The sequence below is a fragment of the Pinus tabuliformis genome, chromosome 8 (genome assembly GCF_031772625.1).
Source record: "Pinus tabuliformis cultivar Carrire ecotype Pingquan chromosome 8, CPIR1, whole genome shotgun sequence".
Classification (NCBI taxonomy): Eukaryota; Viridiplantae; Streptophyta; class Pinopsida; order Pinales; family Pinaceae; genus Pinus; species Pinus tabuliformis.
The window spans coordinates 224384415-224405774 of record NC_142294.1 but is presented as its reverse complement, the minus strand read 5'-3'; positions in this window follow the sequence as shown (position 1 = coordinate 224405774).

The window sequence follows — 21360 nt, the reverse complement described above, 5'->3', positions numbered from 1 at the left end:
CTGCAATGAGCTAAGTTATAAAGCTCCATCATCAGTATGTTTTTCTTACAATAGTTTTGTCGTTATAGGTGTTGTTGAACACCGAGGATGGTGTTCCCCCAAGGGGGAGGGATATGTAATAGCCCTAGTGAAAATTCCATGTAATAAAAGTTAATAAAGGAAAAATAATAACCACAGTTGACGGGACACTTATTCCAAGCTAAATGTTGGGAAAAATACTAGTGATGGGGATCATTTGTGATTGTTGTTGGGCCATTAATATGCCATTATTATTAACACTTTTGAACGCTTATTCCACCCATTTCTACCATTCTTCATCATGTCATTTATCATAATTTATCATATAATTCTATTTTACAATGATTTATGCTCTTATGAATGAATATTATTTATTCTCCTTTATTTCTAATAAATTGATGATTATGCATGATTTTATCAATGATAGTTTTAATAAATTGGTTGTAACATTATTCACCATTTTTAGCCTCCAATACAATTTCCAGATTGAAGATTTGATCATTAAATATTCCAACTCAAAAATTCGCTGGAATAAGAAGTGACAGTTTTGCTATTGAGATTCTGAGCAAATGAAGAAGAATCTGGAAAATCCAGAACATGGGTTTTGTCCAGAACGAACCAAATTAACTTTCGTGAAGAATGGTTTGCCAAAATTTGGCTCTTATTGAGATAAACGCAGGGTTCTTTGAGCACGATTTTCTCAGATTCGCTGTGTGGCCGTTTTCCAAATCTCAGTTGCAAAGCCAAATTCGCCTTGCTCTTGTTGAAAGATAGATGGAAATATATTTTCTTGTTGATAAATTGGTTAGAAACAATCCAATTTTGTAATATAAATCATGTTTTAATTATCTCTATTGTAACTTCTCTTTGATTTCTCTCTATTTAAATGAAAACAAAGATCAAAGATGGGGATGGAAAAATGATGGAGAATTGAGGATTCAGAATTGGAGATTCAAGAATGATGATGGGATAGGCTAGAATAGGAAGAAAAGGATATTTTTTCATTGCCATTGTGATCTTCAAAGCTTATGTTGTTGTAATGATTTCATAGTTTGATTATGAATAAGTAAAAGGGTTGTTGTTCATTCTTCTCGTCTGGAGTAGCGCAGCAGCATCCGCTGGCAGCTAAGGAACCAGCCTCTGGTGGATTAAGCTGTTGCTATATTATATCTTTACAATTCACGTGTGGTTTCATTTCTTTCTTTTACTCTGCCTAGTAATCTGAAGCGCTTTACTGTTTCACATATCAGCTTTGTTATACTTGATTGAATATTATTGTTACTTACAACAGGAATGCTATGTCACCATTCTAACCTTGCATCACATTTATTTGGGAAAATCATATAGCATCATTGTTCCTTACAGATTACAAGTTAACCGCGCTATATATTCTTGAATTGGTACTACCATATGATTTATTCTTAAATCGTGACTGCTGTTTATTTGGAAGTGTTGTTTTGTTATCATTGTTGTTCTGAAACAATCGTTGTTCCATTACAATTGCTGTTATTTCATGGCCGTGATTCATGCATATTGTATCGAAGCTCAGATTACTATCCCTTTTAATGATAAGTGTGTTGTGTGCTTGACTTGGGTTGTTGTACATTCAGATTTAATCCGTTGTTCTATACTTTATCTTTGATAATCTACTGTTCCATTTCTGTTTCCTATTCAATTCAGAGGCTGTTACTTAATTCTTGAATATTATAATTATTGCTACATTCATTTACGTAGGATAGAGTTTTGCTGTTCAATCCTAATTATAGAAGTAGATGATGTTCCATTCCTTGTCATTCGAAAATCCTCATTGCTTTGGTGTGCAGTAGGGCTATCAACTGTAGAGAACATTGGTTACTACTTCCTTGTTCTCAGATTGATTGTCTTGTTCTAGTTTGATTTCAATTACATCAATCTCTGGAGGAATGAGTTATTGCTAATGTATCCTCAATTGATGGTTGTTTGAGTGAATGATTTAGTTGCAGAGTGTTTCAATTTCTTGCTGTTCCAATTAGATTTTTTTTCCAACATTCACTTGCTTTTGGATTTTAAGCACTATATTGCAAAACATTACTCTTGAATAAATAGTTGCCTCAGACTGAGTACACTCTTGAAATAAAAAGTCGTCCCTGGGTTGACAATTAATGTGAAGATAATTAGGAGTTAAAAAGACACCTTTTTATCGCTCGACAATTGTTAATGGTTAATGAAATTGGAAAAGGAAATGGATAAGGATTTGGAGAGTAAAAATCACATCTTTGGCACATTTATTTATGAAAGGAATGGAAATTAGGAGAAAAAGGATGTAAAAGGTCACAATTGCATGTGAGGAGGAAATTGAAGGAAAATAATGGAAAATGAAGACAATAGAGGCCTCATTCATAACAAGTATTCTAAGGATTAGTTGATTTTTTTTTTATAACCTTTGGTTACTTTAACGTTGGAGCTCTCTCATTATTCTCTCTCTCTCTCATACTCTTGGAGATTTAGAGTTTTCTTGGAGCACTCTTGCAGAGTGTGGCATACTTGTATTTTTGGAGCAAGAAGGAAAAGGAAGAGCAATAAAGTGGAAGAGGATATCAAGATTAGCTGCTACAAGGAGAACTTCTTGTAGGTACAGAGTTACATGTATGTTTTCCTCAATAGTTTTGGCAATCATGACATATGCATGTGGATTTTTGGTCACGATTTTTCACTGGCATTGAGGATTGTCTGGATTGACAATGGATTTCCTAGCCTCACCATTTCCTGGATAACTGTGGAGTTTGGTGGTTTATTTCCTTTTCTTTTTGTTTTGATTTTTCTCATGTTTCCTTAGCTTGGGTTGAGTTATTAGTTCCTAGATGCTTTGGTTTGACAACACTCTGGAAGCCCTGTAACAGCTTGTGTTGAGTTAGTATTCCTTGAAGCCTTGGTTCAACAAACACTTTAGAAGCCCTTGGTGGGTTGAGTTACTAGTCTTGGAAGCCTTGGGTTGAAAACCCTCTCTAATCCTAACGACAGTTGTGGGTTGGGTTACTAGTCCTAGAAGCCTTGGTTGGAAAAAATTCTTTGGAAGCCCTGGAAGGTTTGGATGGAGACCAATATAATGGCAAATTTGTGATGTTTGGTTGTGAGGTGGAATCACTATTTGATGGGTTTAGGTGGATGGCCTCTAGAATCCCGGTATGGTTTTTGAATTGACATGTTTTATGAGATCCCACATTCATTCTTGGAATATGGTACGAGGGTGAATGGATGAAGAGATATTTGGCTAAGCCATTCTATGGTTGGGTGAAACGTGGAAGTCCCATCCCGGGTTTGGATTTTTTGTCATCAATATGAGGTTATTTATACTTGTATCTCTAAGAGTATTACACTGGATTTTATGTGGTCTATATGATTGTGATTTTGTTGGTATTTCTATTGCTATTATGTTGGTTATATATATGTCTTATTACAATAGCTATGTATGGATATCATCCTGTTTTTACTTGTAAATGAATGATCAATGTATTGATGAGCTAATGGATGAAATGGTAGTTGATTTGTTGAGGCATCCATTTTTCTTAGTGATTCCCAGCTAAGTATGAGAGCCCTATGCTAATATTTATTATTTACACATGCATATTACACATTGGTGTTATGTTTGACGAAATGCTTGTTATCACTAGTAGGGGTCTAATGAATGTCTTATTTATGTATTTTCATCAATAATGTTGTTTCCATGTTACCTTACTATTATGGAGGTGTCATTCAATTATGGGTAGTAACCTGGGCTCTGGGCTTGAAAATGTTGCCTAAATCATAGGGAAGCTAGCACATAACTAAGCAAAGGAGTCCCTGGACACTGGCATGCTCATATCATGAGAGCATCCAGAGGTCAAGTTATCCATAAGTTCAGTGGGACCCAGGGGAAAGCTGCCTGAAAGGATGAAATAGTTCCTTTGGGTCTTAATGTTAATGTTGAATGTTTATATGGTGTGTTTGTGTCAGTTCCACTTCCTTAAGAAGAATTAGGAGGTCAAATCATATCATAGCTTCCTCTCGTCCCATGTTTACCTTGACTGGTTGGTTGCTTGGGTAAATGTGGGAGGAGTGTGGTTACAAAAAACTTCTCTTCCATAAAGTAAATAGCAAGGGGAAGTCCCTAAGGAATCATTATGAGTTATTCTATCTTCCCATAGAGAAAAAATAAAATCTTTCTGCCAATTCTTCTAGTTTTCAACTATAGTTCGTTTTATAATTCTCAAGAGATTTTTATTCATAGAATCTGCTAATGCATTCCCTCGTGGATAATAATTTGCAAAATATATAATCTTGAATCTTGTTTTTAATACAAATCCATTTATTGAGTGATGCATGAATCAATTTTTCTAAGCAATCTCAACAATCGGCCCTGCGTTGCTATCTCCTTTGTAGTCCCACCTTTTACTGCTCTGATTGGATCTCTGTTGTAAAAGCCAAGAACAATGATATTTCCCCTTTTCAATAGAACCGTTCATGATTCACCATAGATCATAGCACATTTAGATCTAATGGTCTAGATCTTTTATTGCATATCGCAATTCCTCAATATTCCAGGCCCACTCCCCTTTCAATGAAATGTTGTGATGCGATATGTCGCAATCGCATATCGCAGTGTTTCCACACCTGGGGTTTTGATAACACACAAGCCTTCCCTACGATGCAATATTTCGGTGATCGCACGTTGCAACTTCTTAAGACATGTAGATCGACCCTGTGCAACACATATTTACGATGCCATATAGGGGATCCAAGGGTTGGTTGGGTTTCGCACTGTGGGTTCGAATGGAAAACAATGGTTGGGATTTTTAATTGGCTTTAATATGATTAATAATATGGAAGGATATGATTCTATTGAACTCTAAATTTATATCATAAATCATAAAGACAGAGAAATAATCGATTTTGTCTTGAATACAACTAAACAAAGGCAAACGAGAGATTCCACAAAGAATCGATATATGATCACACATGCATCAATTTATAAATACCATTAATGTTATATAGTCTCAACCCTTTGTATAGATTACAACAATTTAAAAGACCCCTATTTCAATTTGGAAATCCTCACTCTAACTTGATTCTCGCTTCACTCAATCCTTCCTCTCTCTTCCCCCTTCGTCTACATTACATTTTTCTTCTTTTTATCAATCCAATCCTGCCTAAATCTCTATCACACACCTATGCTAACAACTTATATTTGAATCTAATAAAAGACAATTTCCTAACTTATTACAATAAATGAAATACAACTCATTTCGTGAGAGATCGAACCCTCTCAGTAAAAACTAACTTTTGACCACTCAAATCAGTGAAATTCAACTTGTTTAGCCACAACCTGTGAACAGTATTTCACATTGCTGGCTAAGTCTAGATGCTCCTACATTAGACTCCCGGGGAAGAAAAGAATCATCCCTGAAACTTTCAGGACTTACTCCATACTTCTGCAACTCTGTTGTGGTCAACCAGCTAGCATCCTCCATTTCTTGTCCTTTCCATTTCACTAGATATTGAAAATAAGTTTGTCCTCTGGTTCTTTTGGATACTATTTTCTCCAAAACAGCTTCCACTTCTTTCTTAGTTGCTTTTGGCATTTGTTCTTTCCAGTTCAAAGTTTTAACTTCATCTCCTGTAGTTTCCTCCTGTAGCTCTATCTTTATATCTTTGTATGGATACAAATCTACAACATTGAAGACAGGTGATATTCCAATCCCTTCTGGCAACTCAATTTCATATGCATTATCTGAAAACTTTCTTACAATTCTACATGGTCCTATATTTTTCATTTTTAGTTTATTGTAAGTCTTAGCAAGAAATCTTTCTTTTCTCAAATACACCATCACTAAATCTCCCACATGGAATTCTTTCTCTCTTCTTTTCATATCTATGCTCTGTTTGTATTTGCCACTACTCTCTTGCAATTTGCCTTTGACATCTTCTTGTAGTCTCTGCATCTGCTCTGCAAACTCTTCAACATTTTCACTTCTTGTCTCCTATTTACCCAAATTTCTGAGCTCATACACAGCTCTTGGATTCATTCCAAAAAAAATCTAAAATGTAATCGTTCCAGTACCTCGATTTGGAGTGTCATTATAAGCAAACTCAGCTTGAGCTAGTGCTAAATCCCACTGCTTAGGATTTTGATACACTAAACTTCTCAATATGTTTCCCAAGCTCTTGCTTACTACTTCGGTATGTCCATTTGTTTGAGGATGGTATGTTGAACTAAAACTGAGGTTAGCTCCTAGCTTCTTACAAAGAGTTCTCCAAAAATTTCATACAAACTTTCTATCTCTATCAGATAGAATACTTACAGGTAATCCATGTAATCTTACAATTTCTTAAAAAGATATATTAGCTATGTGTGTTGCATCACTAGTTTTTTTACAAGCAATGAAATGTGCAATCTTGGAAAATCTATCTACCACAACATAAACGGAATTGTTCCCTCTTTGAGTTTTAGGCGATCCCGAAACAAAATCCATGCTAACTGCATCCCATGGTCGGTCTGGTATTGGTAATGGTTGATACAATCCTGTGTTCTGACTTCTCCCCTTATCATGCTGACATATCCTACACTTCTTAACAAATCTGTTAACATCAGTTTGGATTTTTGGCCAATAATAAAAAGCATTCACCTGATCAAAGGTTTTATCTTGTCCAAAGTGACCAGATAATCCTCCACTATGTTTTTCCTTTATTATGTTTTCTCTCAGAGAACATTTGGGAATACACAACTTGTTGCCTTTAAAAAATAATCCTCCTTGCATGAGATAATCTAAACTTTGACTTATGTTATGAACTATTGGATTTTGAATTGTTGTATAGATATCTTTGAAATTTGCATCATATTTTTACATTTCAATCATTTCTTCAAATCCTACAACACCAACTTTGAATTCTTGCACGATAAAACTTACCCTGCTCAACGCATCAATGACTTTATTCAACTTACCACTTGTGTGATTTATTACAAAAGTAAAGCTCTGAAAAATTCTACCCACTTGGCATCCTTTTGGTTCAATTTCGGCTGGTTATTTATGAACTATAATGCATGATTTTCAGAATAAAGTATAAGCTCTTTCAGCAACAAATCATCTCTCCATTTTTTCAAGGCTTGTACAATAGCATAAAAATCTTTATCGTAAGAAGAATACTTATTCTCTTCTTCATTCAATTTCTCACTGAAGTACGCTATCGGTCTTTGTTCCTGACTCAGAACTGCACCAACTGCAACTCCGATAGCATCTGTTTCAACTTGAAATACTTTTTCAAAATCAGGCAAAGGTAAAATCGGTTCCTCTGTGATTTTCCTCTTCAACAATTTAAAATTCATGTCTGCTACTTCTATCCACTTGAATGACTGATTAGTATCCTTAATTGTTTCAATAATTGGTGCACAAATCTGACTAAAACCTCTGATAAACTTTCTGTAAAAACTTGCAAGACCATGAAAGCTTCTTACCTCAAATATATTTCTGGGAATAGGCCAGTTCCAAATTGCCTGGACTTTCTCTGGATGCATTTTCAATCCTTCTTTAGAAACTAAAAATCCCAAGTAAATTAATTCTTTTTTCATGAAACTACATTTATTCAAATTTATCAGTAGTTTCTCTTTCTGCAGAGTTCTTAGAACCAATTTAAGATGCTCCAGATGTTCTTCTTTGCTTTTACTAAAAACTAGAATATCATCAATATAAACAATAAAAAATTTGCCTGCATATTCCTTCAAGACTTCATTCATCAATCCCATGAACGTGATGGGTGCATTAGTGAGCCCAAAAGGCATCACTAACCACTCATACGACCCACAGTTTGTTTTAAATGCAGTCTTCCATTCATCTCCTTCTCAAATTCTTATCTGATGATATCCACTGTTCTGATCTATTTTAGTAAAATACTTTGATCTACTTAAAAAAATCCATTAAATCATTCATGCGTGGCAAAGGAAATCTATACCTAATTGTAATCCTGTTTATGGCTCTAGAATCTGTACACATACGCCACTCACCTCCTTTCTTTGTATTGAGTACTATTGGTACAACACATAGACTAAGACTCTCTCTGATTAGTCCCTTGTCCATCAGTTCATGCACTTGTCTTCCAACTTCTGCATTCTCTTGAGGATTTAATTTGTACACTCCTTTATTTGGAAAACATGCTCCTAGTATTAAATCAATATGATGACTAATCTCCTAATCGGTGGAAATGCATTTGGAAAATCATCGACGATAATATCAGCAAAATCATTTAATAGAGTTTTGATTTCTTTAGGTAAATCATCTAAGTTTGTGGAATTTAAAATTACCTTTAGTCTCCCTATGATAGAAAAATTCATTTCTTCACCTTTTCCAATCTCTTGCAATAGCTCCTTTCCAGTCATTAGCATAATGTTGTTCTCAGGTGCTCCTTTGTCAGCGTCATCCTTCAATGGTAGAAATTTATGTTTAGGTCCATCCTTCTCGAGAGTATAAGTGTTTTTCCTCCCGTCATGAATAGTTTTTTGATCAAACTGCCACAGTCTCCCCAACAATACATGGAATACAGCCATTGGCATTACATCGCATAATATTACATCCTTATACGTACCAATATGTATTTCAACCTTGCATTTTTCTGTCACAATAATCTGATATCCTTTCTACAACCATGACACTTTGTAAGGAATAGGGTGCACTGTCTTTGCTAATTTGAGCATGTCCACCATCTCTGTAGAAACAAGGTTATCAGTGCTTCCACTATCAATTATTACTTTACAACACTTACCTTTTGATTTACAGGTAGTTCTAAATAAATTCTTCCTCTGTGCTGGTTCTTCAATCTCTTTCTCGGTCTTAAGCAATGTCCTTCTCAACAACAGGGATTCTCCTACTTCAGGGGGTTCTTCCTTTTCCATAAGTCGAGGTGTTTCTTGCTTTGCATCAGCCACAATCAAATTCCTCTGACTTGCTGTTTTATTATGAGGACAGTCCCACGATACATGTCCCCATTCTCCACATGTGTAGCACCAAATATCTCTTCCTCAGCCCCTTCCTCTAGGCACAAATTTTCCTCTATTAAAATTCCCTCTTTGTGGTGGTCTGCTACTTGAAGTACCTGCTTCATGTTCATGTTTTTGTCCCCTTGGTTTGGTAGTTCCTCTACCTCTTACTAAGATTCTTCCTCTATTCCTCAGATTCTATTTTCTCAACATCTTCTCCTCTGCCTTCAAACTTGCTTGATAAGCATCCTCAATATTCTTCAGACTTAACAAGCTAATCTCGTCTTGTATGTCATATCATAAGCCATTAATATATCTGGCTACCTTCTCCATGTCATCTTATGCATGTCCTGCTCTAATACTCAATCTATATAACTCTTTTGTGTACTCTTTAACAAACATTCCTTTTTGCCTTAAATTCTGTAACTATTTAAAAATATTTAACTGATAATCTTTAGGCATAAATTTGGCTTTCATTTTACTCACCATTTTGTCCCATTGCTTGATCTCAAACTTTCCTTTCCTTGTTCTAGATGTCTGTAGCTCATCCCACCAAATATATGTATGTCCCTTCAAAATGGTGACTGCAAATTTCACCTTCTTCTTATCATCAAGCTCCTCATAGTAAAAATATTTGTCCACTAAACTAATCCAATCCATTAATTCTTCTGCATTGAGACTCCTTCATATGCAGGAATTTCCACCTTTGGTTTTCCACCCACTTTAGCCAACATCTTGATGAATTTGGTAGTTTCATTTTCCTCCTCTTCTTCTTCCTCAGAAGTTTCTTCCGTGACACTGGCATCCCCTTCATTAGGCGTTCTCCTCTGAGCAGTCTCTATTGTGTCCATCCTTGTATGCAGGCTCCAGATCTCCTCTAACAGAACCACATTTGCTTCTGGTCTTCCTTGACCAATGCCATCTCCCCTCCTTAGCGGCATGTTTACTGCAATCAACTTTAATCTCTGCTCTGATACCACAAATGATGCAGGAATCAATTGTTCTTAGCAATCTCAACAATCAGCCTCACGTTGCTATCTCCTTTACAATCCCACCTCTTACTGCTCTGATCAGATCTCCATTTTAAATGCCTAGAACAATGATATTTCCCCTTTTCCATAGAACTGTCCATGATTCACCGTAGATCATAGCATGTTTAGATCTAACGGTCTAGATCGTTTATCACATATCACAATTCCTCAATATTTTAGGCCCAGTCCCGTCTCAATGAAATGTTGCGATGCGATATGTCGCAATCGCATATCGCAGTCTTTCCACACTTGGGGTTTTGATAACACACAAGCCTTCCTTGCGATGTGAGATTTCGGTGATCACACATCGCAACTTCTTAAGACCTGTGGACCGACCCTGTGTAACACATATTTGCAATGCAATATAGGGGATCCAATGGTTGGTGGGGTTTTGCAGTATGGGTTGAACAAAAATCAACAGTTGGGATTTTTAACCAGATTTAATATGATTAATAATATGGAAGGATACAATTCTATTGAACTCTGAGTTTATATCATAAATCATAAAAATAGAGAAATACTCGATTATGTCCTGAATACAACTAAACAAAGGCGAACGAGAGATTCCACATAGAATCAATATATGATCACACATGCATCAATTAATAAATACCATCAATGTTATAGAGTCTTGGCCCTTTGGCTTGATTATAGTGATTTAAAAGACCATTGTTTCAATCTGGAAATCCTCACTGTAACTTGACTCTCACTTCACTCAATCCTTCCCCTCTTTGCACCCTTCGTCTACATTACATTTTTCTTCTTTTTATCAATCCAATCATACCTAACAACTCAATCACTATCTTTTTAAACATTCTAGCAATCAATATCTATTTTTGAGCTCTATCACACACCTATGCTAACAGCTTATCTTTGAATCTAAAATAAGACAATTTCCTAACTTATTACAATAAATGAAATACAACTCATTTCTTGAGAGATCCAACCCTCTCGATAAAAACTGACGTTTGACCACTCAAGTCAGTGAAATTCAACTTGTTTAGCCACAACATGTGAATGATATTTCACATTGCTGGCTAAGTCCAGATGCTCTTGCATCATTAAGTTGCCAAAAAACTAATATGCATTATCATACATAAGAGCACTTGGAAGAACAAACCTTGTAATAATATGTTGATCAATGAATTCAATTATAACTTCAGAATTGACCATTTTTAGAGGGACTAGATCCACCCAATTAGTAAAGTAATCCATAACAGTGAGAATGCATTTATGTTTCTTGGATGAGTGAGAAAAAATCTCACCTATAATGTCTAAACCAAATTGCTCGAATGGTTGTTCAATATTCACTCCTTGGTATGGTATGGCTTCTTTCTTTCCTTTTCCTGAAGAAGTTTGATAGAATTTTCATTTCCTGACATATGCATGTGAATCCTTGAATAATGTTGGCCAGTAATATTTTTCATGGATGATTTTATGAGTAGTAATATCTCCATCGTAATTTCCATCAGCTTTTCCATCATGCATCTCCTGCAAAACCTTTTTAGCTTCATACTTTTTGAGACATGTAAGCAGGACATAATCATATTTTCTTCTCAATAAAATATCATTCAAAATTTGATATTGGTTTTCTTTCAGTCTTAGTTCTCTTTCATTTTAGAATCAATTTCATCTAGTGAATAGCCATTCTTGAAATAGAAAATAATATCTGCATATCAGGATTCAATGTTACAATACATACCTCTGAAACTTCAATATTTTCACCTGTATAAGCTTCATATGTACTCTCGAATGCACCAACTACCAATTTTCAAAAGCATTTCTGTTTAACAATTTTAGTAGGTTTAATTTCAAGGTCATATTCTTGGAAGGTCATGACCTAGTTGGATCGCTTTTGACCTAATTCTCTTTGAATTAGTAATTGTTTAATAATAGGGAATGGTACAATTACTTTTGTATCTGACTTTAAGAGAAAAGGCCTAAAATTTTTGATCGATTTGAAGACTGAAAAATCTTGCTTTTCAACTTCTGAGTAATTTAACTCTACTCCCTGTAATGTTGAACTATAGAAAGCGACAGGAGATTCAACTTGTTCTTGATTCTTTTGAGTTAACACTACTGCCTATGAGTGATTATCGACAAAACTGTACAAAAATACATTCTCTAGAATATTCAAGTGAAGATAATGAAGAATAATTAATAATAATTTTCTTTTTGAAATCAAAATATGTTTTCTCATTTCTCCCTGATTTATAAATTTCATTCTTCTTAATCATATTTTCAAGAGGCATAACAATTTGTGAGAAGTATTGGACATAATGTTTAACAAAATTAATTTTCCTGAGAAATGATTGCATTGAATTTTTATTATGGGGAAAAGGAATATCATAAATGGATTTGACCCTTTCAAGGTCTATCGAAATTCCATATTTTGAAATAATAAATCCTAAAATCTATCCTTCAGTTAAGGAAAAAATGATTTTTGGGGATTAAGTGATATTCCAAACCTTCTACATCTTTAAAATATCTTTTTTTAGGTCATGAAGATGATTACTTCTCTTTCTAGAATAGATTGTGATATCATCCAAGTAAACAACCACTAATTTGTTCCCCATTTTGTTTTGAACCTTTTCTTCAACCTATCTCTAGGATGAAAAAGAACTTGATTCTAACTAGAAAAATCATATAAGAAAGACATTAGTTCAGAACTTGTAACTAATCGTAGGATTTTCTCGATAGGAGGCAACAAAAAATTTTCATTCTTAGAGGATATTTTCAAGTTTTGAGAGTTTATACAAATTATAACATCCCCATTCTTTTTTCTAACAGGAACAAGGTTTGATACCCATTTGGAATTTCTAACTCGAAAGATGATTTTTTCCTTAATTAATTTATTCAATTCAATTTTAATTTACGACTCAATATTGGGGTGAATTTTTCTGAGCTTCTATTGTACTTATTTAACATTTGGGAACATTGGTATTGTTTGTTGAATGATATAAGTATCATAAGTTTTTAATTCGTCATAACTTCAAGCGAGGACATCTTTGTATATTCTTACAAAATGAATAAAAGCAAGTCTTTCATCAGGAGAGAGTATGAGTCCTAGATTAACGTTTTGTGTTTTTTCTTCACACCCTAAATTGATGAGTTCAAATCTTAAAGTACTTCTTCAGATATTGCAATTGGTTGTTTTTTTAAGTCTACCTTTAAAATCATATAGATCTTCTAATTTTACTACAAATTTCAGTAATGAAATTTCATTTGAAGATTTATTAAGATTTATATCATGTTCATAGTCATCAATAATTTGATTTGTGTATGTTCCTTATGAAGCAAGAAAACTTAGAATATCAGCATCATAATTAAACACTCTCCAATTAGTAATGTTATTAGGGATAGACAGTTGAAAAAGAAATTCAATAGAAAACCTATCAGTACTAAAGTCGTCACGAGGAATGAGCTTAGAAGTAATATTGACCAATAGATTTGCACTGCCATTTTGAATTTTAGGGATAGGAGATATATTAAATGCCAAGAAATGGGAGGTTAAGTCTTGAATCAAATACTAATAATATTTTAAGTTATTTGAAGCACAATGAATATTATTTCATACCTGTTTAACAACATTTTCATAATCACCAAACACTTTAAGAAATTTAGCATGAAGACTAATAGACTTTTGTAATCCTTGAACGAATGCTTCATATTCAACCACACTATTGGTACATTCAAACTCTAGTCTATAGATAAGCATATTTTTTTCTCCATTTAGACTCACTAATGTGCAACCAGCTCCCACACCATCATTGGACTTAGATCCATCAAAGTAAAGAGCCCAAAATAATTTATGATAGTTATTTACAGATAATTATGCAATATTTAAACACCTACATGATTCTGTTTGTGAAATTTTTTTAATCTGTGGCGTAAACAATTCAACAGGGAAAGGAGAATATTGAGAAGGAAAATTACCAAAGAAAGATTTAGTAGAATAATCTCCCAAGATATTATTAGTGAAAGCTACTCACTCATTTTCTTCATCAAGATCAGTCACGGTATATTTCATGTGTTTCTCCATATGAATTTTGATCTAATTATTTTTCCCATTGTAAGAGAGCCAAATATGTGACAAATATATAGAAAAATAGCCATATAACTTTTCAAACCTATCCCTACTTAGAATAATACCATATAATTAAGGGATATCAACCACTAGAATGTCAATAATCTGAAACGCCCTTGAGTTGGAGGATAATATAATTTAAAATTCATTTATCTCTCCTAGAACCTTCCCCTTTTTTCTACCAAATTGAGCTATTTGTATGGTATGTTTCTGGGGTTTTACTTTCAATTTCAAGCATATTGAATAAGGCATAAAATTGGAAGAAGCACCTGAATCTACCAGACAATTATGAACATTTTTGTTGAAAAGTTAAAAAGTTAAAAGGAAAGGAGGCATATGTGAACTAGACTTATCTCCAATCAAAATTGCATCAGAGGGATCCAACTTATTAGAAGAGGTATGAGGAGGATTATCCTTTCCTTTAGAGGCTTTAGTGGTAACAATAGTTGAAGGTAATGGGGAAGCAAGCACTGCATTCAACTCAATAAGTAATTGTTTTTTTTTTGCCTTGGATTTTTTCATATCCTCAACTATGTTATAATTAATAGTATTTGAGACTATTAGGGTATTTGAGGTAGGAGAAGTAGCAGGAGGAGTTTTACAAGTATTCTATGTGGACCCTGAATATTGATTAGAATACTTTTTGGGTGTTCCTTTTTCATTTGATGGGATATTTGGACTTTTTTTATTCTTCAGTGCTATAAATGCATGTCATTTACTTCGAGTACTAAGAGGAAGAGTTTCTTCTTATTCTTCTTCATACTTTGAAGTAGTAATGATAAAATATGATAGGCCATTTTCTTATGTTATTTCTTCTTCTTCTACTTCTTCTTCTAATAATATTCATTTCTCCTCCTCTTATTCATTTGAATCTACAGTAGATATCTGAGAAAGTGGTTGAGATTGAACATGTAGATTTCTTTTTATCTATTTGAAAGGTCTTCTCATTGAATTTTCAGCTACTTGCTTCTTTAATTGTACCATCACATTGGAAAATTTTTGAGGACTTTCTGTAAACCTTCTAGATGATAAGTATCTTTGGAAACTTTCTTTCTGGGTTCTTCCTTAAAAGTGACCTTTTTAGCTGGTTTCCTTTCTTCAATAGAGTATTTCTTCTCGAGTGATAATAAACTTTTCTAAGTAGCTAGATGTTCTTTCATATTATCACTGAGTATTTCCTTTTGAGCTATGTTAATGAACATAGCAATATTTGAAGGTAGGGCACTGATATACCATTTGATCTAAACATCGACACCAAGTTTGGATATAGTTAGGATCTTGTTCAAAAGTTTATTAAATAATGGATTAAAATCTTCAACCTTCTAATTAGGTAAGGGTTTTAGATCTGATAATTCATTAATTAATGTTTTTATTATTTCATCATCCCCAAACTTCTTAAGGAATTGTTCTTTGAATGTATTTCATTTAGTAATTGATCCAACAGATAAAGAGAAATACCATGACCCCGTTGATCCTTCAAATGTGTAAGGAAATAATATACACACTACATCTTATTCATAAACTCCATTAATATTAATGGATAACATAAAATTATGTAGATGTTCTTCTACGGGAAGCCCATCATTAGGATTAAATTTAGGGAACCATCTCTCTAGATTCTTAGGGAGAGGGTGGAGAAGAGGATTCATTGTAATTGCTCTAGGATTTTTCCATGTTCTATTTTTGATTATGGGATTAACAATATGCCTATTGGTTGATGAGGTAGATCCAGAAGTAGATGTACTTGATGAAGGGGTATTTGAAGTATTAAAAATTGAAATAGTTTCCATGGAAGCACTATTGAAAATAGTAGCGTTGGTTGATTGGAGAGAAGAAATATGACTGGATGAAGGTCTCAAAGGACGATAAGAGGATGATAAGGGTAGATGTGAAAGAGTATGAGAAGAATTACGAATATAGTAGGATTATGAGGTGGAGAAGATTTCACGTTCTCACTAGCCGAGAATTCAACACCTAAAACATGATTCTTTTTCTTATGAGCCGGTAATAGGAATTAAAATGGTTTGACACAAAGTTTCTCATTTTGTGATTTGTTAAGGACTCCATTAAATTTTAGTGAAGATGTAGTACTACCCTCAAAAGGTTCACGTTGAATAATTTGTTCTCCAAACATGGAAATTCCTTCCAATTTCGTATGAGGGTTTAAATTTCAAGAGCTTCAATCTGCTAATATGAAAGTGGTGTATTTATAGAGGATTCACTCACCAATTCTTTAACAAGGCTAGTATATTTGCAAGATGGTTCAGAAACTTCATATCGAGGATCAGGTGACCTGGAATATGATCTAGAAGTTGGTGGAGATTTTAAGTGTGATTGACTCTTAGGATGACTGCTTTATTTAGAGTGAGATCTTCTTGTCATTCATAGTCTATAAGTCCCCATTCTAGTGCCAAAAATGTTTATTGTCTGAATTGACCTCATCAAAATTGGGGGAAAGCCACCCAATCAGGACCCCAATTAGGCCATTTTCTCTTCGGGATAGTGGCTCCGACTTGAATTATGGGACTATTTTTCCATTAACAAAATTGTGCGAAGTGGGATGGATGTTGGTGATGATAGGTCTTTAGAGATATTAATATATTCTTAGCAACTAAATTACAAATTACTACAATCTATTATAATACTTAGGTAAACTGAAAACATATGTTCTAGAAATATGTCATAAAAAACATAATAATATAGATTATTACAAAATTACGATTTAATTGAATCAAAGAAAATTAATTTAATTAGATAGTTAATTTAATTAAATTAATTAAACCATCACATATGATAAGAAATTTCATTGTTCACAATTTAAAATAGTTTTCAACCAAACATGTTAGTAGTGATCATGAAAGGTTGACTGGAACACACATATGTGCAAATTCTCAATGAATTTTTTTATTCCTTTCAAATGAAAGAAATAGAAACGATGCATAATAGTACTTGAGAAACTATAAATCTTCTCATTCTAGAACTACAAGAGGCCCACCTTTATATTAAGAAAAAACTCAGATAAAGTAGTTAAATTTAAGCTATTTCTTCTCAAAATTTTGAACCCCCATCTCCATCCTAGAGAGGCACACATATAGTCTCATTAAAAAAATGATAAAACAAACTCTTCCACTAATCTCTCAATAAAAACAAATAGTAAAAGACTAATCAAGAAATTGTTGTAACAATTTTTGAACTTAGGACAAGGACTGCCCAATAGTGAGATGTCGCAACCTGTATATTGTTGGCATTGTAGTATTGGCATTGATGTCAACATGGTCATGCTTCCATATATCTAGTTAAATTTACATTGGTATGATCGTGTTGTCATTGATGTCAACAATATGATGTCACTCATGTTGGTTTGTGGCTGAATGTGTTGTCATTGATGGAGCTTGATGGTAGAGTGATGGTCCCTAAGGAGTTGAAATGTGCATTAATAGATATGCCACGATGGTTTGTTGATGTTGCAAAAATGGTTGTATGGTGTTGTTATAGGTAGAGGATGTTGCTACATGTTGATCATACAAATCCACATTTGGTAGAGATGGTTCATGGTACACTAATTGAGCTGTCAACTAGGTCGTCATTAGGTCTTCATGTCTATACTTATGAGGATGAATTGTTTTATTAATATGAAGGGTTGATGATGGTTCTAAAAAGGTATTTCATATTGTTTAGAGGTGTTGCATCTTGTTCAGATGTTTGTTGGAGAGTGGAGGATGTGTTAGAACACCTGCCAACTTTGTTTGTTTGCCTTATAGGTCAATTTGGTAGTGACACATGGGAGGCATGTTTGGTCGACTTGAAGATTTTTTAGAGGCCATGCCAGAGTTTGGGAGGCTAGTAAAGATGCTAGAGAGAGTGATCCGAAAGGTGGTAGAGATTATGAGATGAAGGAATGATGTTTTCCCTCATCTTTAGCCACAGTCACATGGACGCAAACCTAGGGGAGTGGATGGAAGGCTCCTGTCACTTGAAGAGAAGAATATTGGAGTAGTTATAGGTCTCAGTCAGATGAATCATGTGTTATTCATGTGACTGAGGAATTCCGCGACATTTTCTCTGCATTCCTCACTGTGTTTGGAAGGGAATTAGCAAGGAAATTCCTAGAGACTTTTAGAATTATTTCAAAAGGTGAGAGATGGTTTGAGAAATTCTTCTCATGATGTAAATGAATTTAGTGTACTACTAGTGACATTAGTGGGTTGATTTGGTCCAATTTTTGCACCTTTGTTCTTATCCCCAAACTCAAGTTTTCCCTACATGTTTTATATACTTGACCTTGGAGCTATGTGATGGTTGATTGTGAGTTGATGATGTATGTATCAGAGTGAGAAGGTATCAAAGAAGTATATTATGCTTCAGACCTTGAGTAGACCCTAAATTCTTTAGTATATGAGTGTTATTTGTTGCATAATGAGTAGATCTGAAAAATGTTGTAGAATAGATCAGAATTGAAGTTGCTGGAGTAGAATTGTTTGGAAAGTTTTGTATGTTGCTTGAGTATATGTTGGTGATCCTATCACACTTGTTTTGGAGGAGATGATGATGCATATAGCATATATAAATAGTGTCTCATGATGTTATTTTTATTATGAAACATCATATTGTTGTGAGGTTTTGATTGTATTTAGTTCTATTGTGGCCACATTTTTCCCATATTAGAGACCATTTTGTTTGTAGAGTTTTTATTTAATATTGTGATGATATCTTACTACTAAGAGAATGTATCTAGAGTTTATTTATTGTTGAGGATAGTGTCTTGGATCCATTTTTAAAATACAAGAAAGGATGTACACATAGTGGTGAGGAGAAGTGACTTCATGGAGGTGGAGTAGTGATATCAAAGATTCAACGAAAATAAAAAGATTCTCATGCAATGGTAATTCGATAGTCCAATCAGAGTTGGGAAGGGATCATTGATCATGGTAGCCTTCAGTGGATGGTAGTCAGTAGATTTGTAGAGAAAAAAGTCTTATGAGATGATCAATAGTATTCAATATCCTAGATGATAGGTGTTGGCATTATGTATATGAGGTTGAGTCTCCATGTTGATGGGAGTAAGAAAGCTATGTAAAACACCAATTTCTTAACTAATAGAAATTTAGAACATAACAACAACAACAATGGTGGTTTTTCTCCTAGAAGGGTTTCCACCAGAAATCTTGTGTCTCATGTGTCATTGATATGATCTGCATGTTTATTGTTTTGTAGTTGATTATAGTTTTCAATTATGTTTATGTGATGCGTGTGTTATGATGATTCTTAGCTATTGGTTAACATATATATGATTCATTAATTTAAGTTTAAATTGGTAAAAAATGTATATTTATCATAATATTGATTCAACCCCCCCAAAGTAGTGCTCTAAGGTTTCCAACATATATGTCCAGCAGACTGGTGAGCTTCGAAGGATGCTTAGGCTTGATCATCATATGGGTGGTAAAAATAATAATATTTAACGGTGGTAACATTTGTGTAGTAATATTAGATAAGCAATGAAGTACCAACCATTAAATATGAGGCTCAAAATGAAACTGACAATGATTCTCAAGGTCAATTTTAGATAAATAGTCAACTCTATCATTGATGGATGTGGTATGTTCCAACCAAGATTCAAATTGTGTCTTTGCATATGGAAGTGAATCTTCTGAGTATTTTGAAAATATATTTGATTGTAACAAATTATTATTGATTGATTCAATTATAGAATGAGAAATATCTCGAACCTCATTTACAACAACCTCATTGATTCAAATTAGATCCATGAAAAATTATCAAGTGCCATGACTGTATCAAATTGGGAAAAACTTCATATTTATGAACAAAGAGCTATTAGGAAGACCTCTGGATGGTGGTAGTTTGTAGCCAGCAAGGAATGACGAGGACCTTTTGAGGACCCCGAAATCGGGTCAACAACAAGGGGGATACCCACCCGGTCGGGAACCTGGTTGGCGGCTCTGTGCCCGTTTGGTGTAGCGGGTCCGACTGGGGGTAACGGGACCAGTTTCCCAATGTGAGGGGTGTGTGTGTGTGTGTAGAGTTTGATGGTATTGATCTAGGGGTATTTTAAGCTAATTTAATTCTAACTTCTAAACTAACTCTATGCTATTGTAATCTAATGAAAAACAATACATCTAATCTATGCTAACCCGGGGTATTTTTCTTCTATTATGCGATCTAAAAAGATTTCGAACAATAGCTCGTGATAAAGATTATTCAGCTATCATAAGAATAGAAATCCATTAAGATAAACCATTCTACATAAAAATTTAGGCAAAACAGTTGTGAAAAGCATATCGCATAATTAGTTATTCATATGTCAAGCACAAATAAATGACTCCACCGTATAGAAGTGCCAAATGGTAATACACACATTCATACATCAACATATAAAGAACTCAGCTGCATATCACTTTAGGAATATAAGCAGAAATTAGTCAAGAGATAAAAGTACCATTTATGACTGATTTCACTAATAAACTTCAAGCAACAAGGATTTATTTCTACTTGTTCTAATATCTGCTAAGAGTACAGAAGTGCAACATCAGTAACAGACATTAAAATGCAAACATAAATAAATCTCGATCCATCCATTCATCAAAAACCCCCTCCGAGGGTGCAAATGTGCATGTTCTGAGGACAAGTTTTTTGACAGATTTCCGGACCCTTCTCCAAATGCCATGAGAAGGGTTAAATACTACTAACTAATTAATATTAATTACACAAATTTAGGGAACGACTTCAAATGACCGCCCTTTTACTAAAAGCAAATTTATTTCTAAAAATCAAATCTAATTTCTAACCGTTTTTGTATGTGCTCCTTAGTGCTGTAAGCAATGTGCTGTTCGCCCTGAAAGAGTCGGCTGGTTGTCCTTTCCTTTTGTTCGAGCTTGAAAATTAGAAACAACAAGAGCTGGCACCTCTTTCTGACAGACTAGAAGATATTTTCGAAAACATTTCTCTAGCTGGGTGTATTCGCTGTGCGTATACTTAGTACAACCCAGGTTCCTTTCGAACTGATTTTGCTGTTGCTATTTCGGTTTCCGGTCGTGCGAATGACTCAATGAGTTAGGAGTCGCGTTGTATGGACAATTCCCTGTATCGAGAATTGCTTCCCTTCTTTGTTCCAGGCTTTTCTGGAGCATCCTCCTTCTTTTGCGTTTCTCTTTTTGCTTTACCCAGTCTGAGCTTCAAGATCTTTTGCAAACACGCTGCTTTTGTGTGCCTTTGACTCTGAG